General features: G+C 70.7%; 1 pseudogene; it reads left to right on the forward strand.

Annotated features, from left to right (window-relative positions):
• The first annotated feature begins 6,840 nt into the window (after nt 1–6,840).
• LOC146303918 (18S ribosomal RNA) overlaps nt 6,841–7,500 on the forward strand; it is a 2,725-nt pseudogene continuing 2,065 nt past the window's right edge.

Below are 7,500 nucleotides of genomic sequence, written 5' to 3' on the forward strand. Positions count from 1 at the left end.
CCCTGGTAAGGCATCCCCCCCAGGGCCTGGGGGGGTGCAGCGGGTCCGGAGAAGAGAGGCCGGGTCTGGGGGTGAAGTGGGTTGTGGGGTGGGTGGTGGCAGCGGGTCCGGAGAAGAGAGCCCGAGCCCAGGGGTGGGGCGGAGAGTCCGGGGAAGGGAGCCCCCCAGGGCCTGGGGGTCAGAGGGCCAGGCTGGATCCCTGGTAAGGGAGCCCCCAGGGCCTGGGGGGTCAGAGGGCCAGGCTGGATCCCTGGTAAGGCATCCCCACCCAGGGCCTGGGGGTCAGAGGGTCAGGCTGGATCCCTGGTAAGGCATCCCCCCCAGGGCCTGGGGGGGTCAGAGGGCCAGGCTGGATCCCTGGTAAGGCATCCCCACCCAGGGCCTGGGGGGGTCAGAGGGCCAGGCTGGATCCCTGGTAAGGCATCCCCACCCAGGGCCTGGGGGGGTCAGAGGGCCAGGCTGGATCCCTGGTAAGGCATCCCCACCCAGGGCCTGGGGGTCACAGGGCCAGGCTGGATCCCTGGTAAGGCATCCCCCCCAGGGCCTGGGGGGGTCAGAGGGCCAGGCTGGATCCCTGGTAAGGCATCCCCACCCAGGGCCTGGGGGTCACAGGGCCAGGCTGGATCCCTGGTAAGGCATCCCCCCCCCCCCCCCAGGGCCTGGGGGTCAGAGGGTCAGGCTGGATGCCTGGTAAGGCATCCCCCCCCCCCCAGGGCCTGGGGGTCAGAGGGTCAGGCTGGATGCCTGGTAAGGCATCCCCCCAGGGCCTGGGGGGGGTCACAGGGCCAGGCTGGCCCACTGGTAAGGCATCCCCCCCCCCAGGGCCTGGGGGTCAGAGGGTCAGGCTGGATCCCTGGTAAGGCATCCCCACCCAGGGCCTGGGGGTCACAGGGCCAGGCTGGATCCCTGGTAAGGCATCCCCCCCAGGGCCTGGGGGGGTGCAGCGGGTCCGGAGAAGAGAGGCCGGGTCTGGGGGTGAAGTGGGTTGTGGGGTGGGTGGTGGCAGCGGGTCCGGAGAAGAGAGCCCGAGCCCAGGGGTGGGGCGGAGAGTCCGGGGAAGGGAGCCCCCCAGGGCCTGGGGGTCAGAGGGCCAGGCTGGATCCCTGGTAAGGGAGCCCCCAGGGCCTGGGGGGTCAGAGGGCCAGGCTGGATCCCTGGTAAGGCATCCCCACCCAGGGCCTGGGGGTCAGAGGGTCAGGCTGGATCCCTGGTAAGGCATCCCCCCCAGGGCCTGGGGGGGTCAGAGGGCCAGGCTGGATCCCTGGTAAGGCATCCCCACCCAGGGCCTGGGGGGGTCAGAGGGCCAGGCTGGATCCCTGGTAAGGCATCCCCACCCAGGGCCTGGGGGGGTCAGAGGGCCAGGCTGGATCCCTGGTAAGGCATCCCCACCCAGGGCCTGGGGGTCACAGGGCCAGGCTGGATCCCTGGTAAGGCATCCCCCCCAGGGCCTGGGGGGGTCAGAGGGCCAGGCTGGATCCCTGGTAAGGCATCCCCACCCAGGGCCTGGGGGTCACAGGGCCAGGCTGGATCCCTGGTAAGGCATCCCCCCCCCCCCCCCAGGGCCTGGGGGTCAGAGGGTCAGGCTGGATGCCTGGTAAGGCATCCCCCCCCCCCCAGGGCCTGGGGGTCAGAGGGTCAGGCTGGATGCCTGGTAAGGCATCCCCCCAGGGCCTGGGGGGGGTCACAGGGCCAGGCTGGCCCACTGGTAAGGCATCCCCCCCCCCAGGGCCTGGGGGTCAGAGGGTCAGGCTGGATCCCTGGTAAGGCATCCCCACCCAGGGCCTGGGGGTCACAGGGCCAGGCTGGATCCCTGGTAAGGCATCCCCCCCAGGGCCTGGGGGGGTGCAGCGGGTCCGGAGAAGAGAGGCCGGGTCTGGGGGTGAAGTGGGTTGTGGGGTGGGTGGTGGCAGCGGGTCCGGAGAAGAGAGCCCGAGCCCAGGGGTGGGGCGGAGAGTCCGGGGAAGGGAGCCCCCCAGGGCCTGGGGGTCAGAGGGCCAGGCTGGATCCCTGGTAAGGGAGCCCCCAGGGCCTGGGGGGTCAGAGGGCCAGGCTGGATCCCTGGTAAGGCATCCCCACCCAGGGCCTGGGGGTCAGAGGGTCAGGCTGGATCCCTGGTAAGGCATCCCCCCCAGGGCCTGGGGGGGTCAGAGGGCCAGGCTGGATCCCTGGTAAGGCATCCCCACCCAGGGCCTGGGGGGGTCAGAGGGCCAGGCTGGATCCCTGGTAAGGCATCCCCACCCAGGGCCTGGGGGGGTCAGAGGGCCAGGCTGGATCCCTGGTAAGGCATCCCCACCCAGGGCCTGGGGGTCACAGGGCCAGGCTGGATCCCTGGTAAGGCATCCCCCCCAGGGCCTGGGGGGGTCAGAGGGCCAGGCTGGATCCCTGGTAAGGCATCCCCACCCAGGGCCTGGGGGTCACAGGGCCAGGCTGGATCCCTGGTAAGGCATCCCCCCCCCCCCCCCAGGGCCTGGGGGTCAGAGGGTCAGGCTGGATGCCTGGTAAGGCATCCCCCCCCCCCCAGGGCCTGGGGGTCAGAGGGTCAGGCTGGATGCCTGGTAAGGCATCCCCCCAGGGCCTGGGGGGGGTCACAGGGCCAGGCTGGCCCACTGGTAAGGCATCCCCCCCCCCAGGGCCTGGGGGTCAGAGGGTCAGGCTGGATCCCTGGTAAGGCATCCCCACCCAGGGCCTGGGGGTCACAGGGCCAGGCTGGATCCCTGGTAAGGCATCCCCCCCAGGGCCTGGGGGGGTGCAGCGGGTCCGGAGAAGAGAGGCCGGGTCTGGGGGTGAAGTGGGTTGTGGGGTGGGTGGTGGCAGCGGGTCCGGAGAAGAGAGCCCGAGCCCAGGGGTGGGGCGGAGAGTCCGGGGAAGGGAGCCCCCCAGGGCCTGGGGGTCAGAGGGCCAGGCTGGATCCCTGGTAAGGGAGCCCCCAGGGCCTGGGGGGTCAGAGGGCCAGGCTGGATCCCTGGTAAGGCATCCCCACCCAGGGCCTGGGGGTCAGAGGGTCAGGCTGGATCCCTGGTAAGGCATCCCCCCCAGGGCCTGGGGGGGTCAGAGGGCCAGGCTGGATCCCTGGTAAGGCATCCCCACCCAGGGCCTGGGGGGGTCAGAGGGCCAGGCTGGATCCCTGGTAAGGCATCCCCACCCAGGGCCTGGGGGGGTCAGAGGGCCAGGCTGGATCCCTGGTAAGGCATCCCCACCCAGGGCCTGGGGGTCACAGGGCCAGGCTGGATCCCTGGTAAGGCATCCCCCCCAGGGCCTGGGGGGGTCAGAGGGCCAGGCTGGATCCCTGGTAAGGCATCCCCACCCAGGGCCTGGGGGTCACAGGGCCAGGCTGGATCCCTGGTAAGGCATCCCCCCCCCCCCCCCAGGGCCTGGGGGTCAGAGGGTCAGGCTGGATGCCTGGTAAGGCATCCCCCCCCCCCCAGGGCCTGGGGGTCAGAGGGTCAGGCTGGATGCCTGGTAAGGCATCCCCCCAGGGCCTGGGGGGGGTCACAGGGCCAGGCTGGCCCACTGGTAAGGCATCCCCCCCCCCAGGGCCTGGGGGTCAGAGGGTCAGGCTGGATCCCTGGTAAGGCATCCCCACCCAGGGCCTGGGGGTCACAGGGCCAGGCTGGATCCCTGGTAAGGCATCCCCCCCAGGGCCTGGGGGGGTGCAGCGGGTCCGGAGAAGAGAGGCCGGGTCTGGGGGTGAAGTGGGTTGTGGGGTGGGTGGTGGCAGCGGGTCCGGAGAAGAGAGCCCGAGCCCAGGGGTGGGGCGGAGAGTCCGGGGAAGGGAGCCCCCCAGGGCCTGGGGGTCAGAGGGCCAGGCTGGATCCCTGGTAAGGGAGCCCCCAGGGCCTGGGGGGTCAGAGGGCCAGGCTGGATCCCTGGTAAGGCATCCCCACCCAGGGCCTGGGGGTCAGAGGGTCAGGCTGGATCCCTGGTAAGGCATCCCCCCCAGGGCCTGGGGGGGTCAGAGGGCCAGGCTGGATCCCTGGTAAGGCATCCCCACCCAGGGCCTGGGGGGGTCAGAGGGCCAGGCTGGATCCCTGGTAAGGCATCCCCACCCAGGGCCTGGGGGGGTCAGAGGGCCAGGCTGGATCCCTGGTAAGGCATCCCCACCCAGGGCCTGGGGGTCACAGGGCCAGGCTGGATCCCTGGTAAGGCATCCCCCCCAGGGCCTGGGGGGGTCAGAGGGCCAGGCTGGATCCCTGGTAAGGCATCCCCACCCAGGGCCTGGGGGTCACAGGGCCAGGCTGGATCCCTGGTAAGGCATCCCCCCCCCCCCCCCAGGGCCTGGGGGTCAGAGGGTCAGGCTGGATGCCTGGTAAGGCATCCCCCCCCCCCCAGGGCCTGGGGGTCAGAGGGTCAGGCTGGATGCCTGGTAAGGCATCCCCCCAGGGCCTGGGGGGGGTCACAGGGCCAGGCTGGCCCACTGGTAAGGCATCCCCCCCCCCAGGGCCTGGGGGTCAGAGGGTCAGGCTGGATCCCTGGTAAGGCATCCCCACCCAGGGCCTGGGGGTCACAGGGCCAGGCTGGATCCCTGGTAAGGCATCCCCCCCAGGGCCTGGGGGGGTGCAGCGGGTCCGGAGAAGAGAGGCCGGGTCTGGGGGTGAAGTGGGTTGTGGGGTGGGTGGTGGCAGCGGGTCCGGAGAAGAGAGCCCGAGCCCAGGGGTGGGGCGGAGAGTCCGGGGAAGGGAGCCCCCCAGGGCCTGGGGGTCAGAGGGCCAGGCTGGATCCCTGGTAAGGGAGCCCCCAGGGCCTGGGGGGTCAGAGGGCCAGGCTGGATCCCTGGTAAGGCATCCCCACCCAGGGCCTGGGGGTCAGAGGGTCAGGCTGGATCCCTGGTAAGGCATCCCCCCCAGGGCCTGGGGGGGTCAGAGGGCCAGGCTGGATCCCTGGTAAGGCATCCCCACCCAGGGCCTGGGGGGGTCAGAGGGCCAGGCTGGATCCCTGGTAAGGCATCCCCACCCAGGGCCTGGGGGGGTCAGAGGGCCAGGCTGGATCCCTGGTAAGGCATCCCCACCCAGGGCCTGGGGGTCACAGGGCCAGGCTGGATCCCTGGTAAGGCATCCCCCCCAGGGCCTGGGGGGGTCAGAGGGCCAGGCTGGATCCCTGGTAAGGCATCCCCACCCAGGGCCTGGGGGTCACAGGGCCAGGCTGGATCCCTGGTAAGGCATCCCCCCCCCCCCCCCAGGGCCTGGGGGTCAGAGGGTCAGGCTGGATGCCTGGTAAGGCATCCCCCCCCCCCCAGGGCCTGGGGGTCAGAGGGTCAGGCTGGATGCCTGGTAAGGCATCCCCCCAGGGCCTGGGGGGGGTCACAGGGCCAGGCTGGCCCACTGGTAAGGCATCCCCCCCCCCAGGGCCTGGGGGTCAGAGGGTCAGGCTGGATCCCTGGTAAGGCATCCCCACCCAGGGCCTGGGGGTCACAGGGCCAGGCTGGATCCCTGGTAAGGCATCCCCCCCAGGGCCTGGGGGGGTCAGAGGGCCAGGCTGGATCCCTGGTAAGGCATCCCCCCCAGGGCCTGGGGGGTCAGAGGGCCAGGCTGGATCCCTGGTAAGGCATCCCCACCCAGGGCCTGGGGGTCACAGGGCCAGGCTGGATCCCTGGTAAGGCATCCCCACCCAGGGCCTGGGGGTCACAGGGCCAGGCTGGATCCCTGGTAAGGCATCCCCCCCCCCCCAGGGCCTGGGGGTCAGAGGGTCAGGCTGGATGCCTGGTAAGGCATCCCCCCCCAGGGCCTGGGGGTCAGAGGGTCAGGCTGGATGCCTGGTAAGGCATCCCCCCAGGGCCTGGGGGGTCACAGGGCCAGGCTGGATCCCTGGTAAGGCATCCCCCCCCCCCCCCCAGGGCCTGGGGGTCAGAGGGTCAGGCTGGATCCCTGGTAAGGCATCCCCCCAGGGCCTGGGGTTCACAGGGCCAGGCTGGGTCCCTGGTAAGGGAGGCCCCTAGGCCCCGGTCAGAGGGCCAGGCCGGACCTCCGGGGGGCCCTGTGAACACGGTAGGAAACGCCCCGTCCGTCCGTGCGGGTCAGAGGGCCAGGCCGTAAAACCGGGCCCGCGGCCCTTCCCCGCGCCCCCCCACCCCTCGGGAAGGTCAGCGCCGGAACGCCGTAGGAAACTCCCCGTCCGTTTTGAAGAACCACTTTTCTCACGTCACGAACGGAGGGAAGGGTGGCCGCGCCGGCCCCCGTAGGCGCGTCGGGCGGCAGAACACGGTAGGAAACGGCCCGTCCGTTTCCAGGGAACGGGCTCACGAAGCGGTTACGGGTCCCCGCCGGGCTTCCGGGTTACGGAGATGCGGGACGGCGGGCGGGGGCGTCCCCGCTCGGCCGCTTCTTCTCCCGGAGCTTCTTTTCTTTCCCCACGCCCCCGTCCAGACCCACCGACCGATCGGCAAACGTGACCCGCCATCGGAGGGCCCCCGCCCGCCGGCGTTCGTTCGTTCGTTCGTCCGGGCGGACGGACGGCTCCTCCGGCCCTTGCGGGTTCGCCTCCGACGGCCCACAGCCCCCCCTCCACGCCCGGCGTCCCTTTGTCGGATCCCGGGCCGGGCCCGGAAACCCATCGGCAGCGAGACCGAGACGCCCCGTCCGTCCCAGCGGCCTTGCCACGCGGCCCGCCGCGGGGGTCTCCGGGGTTCCGCCCGAGTCGGAAACTCCCGGGCCCGCCGGCCGCGGAGAAGCACCGCGTTTCTCGAAACCCTCCGCTCGGGGAAGACCGCCGGTTTTTCCGCCTTCTTCCCCCCACCCTCCTGCCCCGGAACCGGGCCAGGTGGGGGACCGATCTCCGAACCCCGAAAACCCCCAGCGCACGCCGGCGGGCGGGAGTCCCCGCGCCGCCGGGCCGGTGCCCGAGGGCTACCCGTTTGATCCTGCCAGTTAAAGCGTACGCTCGTCTCAAAAGATGTTAAGCCGCGCGAGTCCGAGTACACGCGGCCGGTACGGTGAGACCGCGAATGGCTCATTGAAATCGGTACGGTGAAACTGCCAAAACGGCTCGTTTAATCGGTTACGGTTCCTTCCATCGCTCTACCGTCACTCGGATAACCGTGGCAATTCTAGAGCTAACGCACGCAAACGAGCGCCGACCTCCGGGGAAGCGTGCGTCTATCAGATCCAAAAACCCGTGCGGGTTTCCCCCCCCCCTCGGTGGGGCTCTTAGCTGGGTGGCCCCCCAGGGCGTGTCCGAAGCGTTTACTTTGAAAGAAATTGAGAGTGTTCGAAGCAGGCCCGCTCGCCCGAAATACCGCGGCTAGGAATAACGGAACGGGACTCCGTTTCTATTTTGTGCGTTTTCCACCCCCCAAGAACTGGGGCCGTGATTGAGAGGGACGGCCGGGGGCGTTGGTATCGTGTCCCGCTAGAGGTGAAATCGTCGGACCGCCGCAAGACTGACGAAAGCGAAACCGCCTCGCCTCTCCTCACCTCACTTTACCCTAACCCTCCCCCGCCGCACTACCAGGGCCACCCACCCACCGACCGAAAGAGGGAGAGAAAAGAAAAGGGACCAGGGGGTCGG

Source organism: Lutjanus erythropterus, unplaced genomic scaffold (genome assembly GCF_056507025.1).
Source record: "Lutjanus erythropterus isolate fLutEry1 unplaced genomic scaffold, fLutEry1.hap2 Scaffold_213, whole genome shotgun sequence".
NCBI lineage: Eukaryota > Metazoa > Chordata > Actinopteri > Lutjaniformes > Lutjanidae > Lutjanus > Lutjanus erythropterus.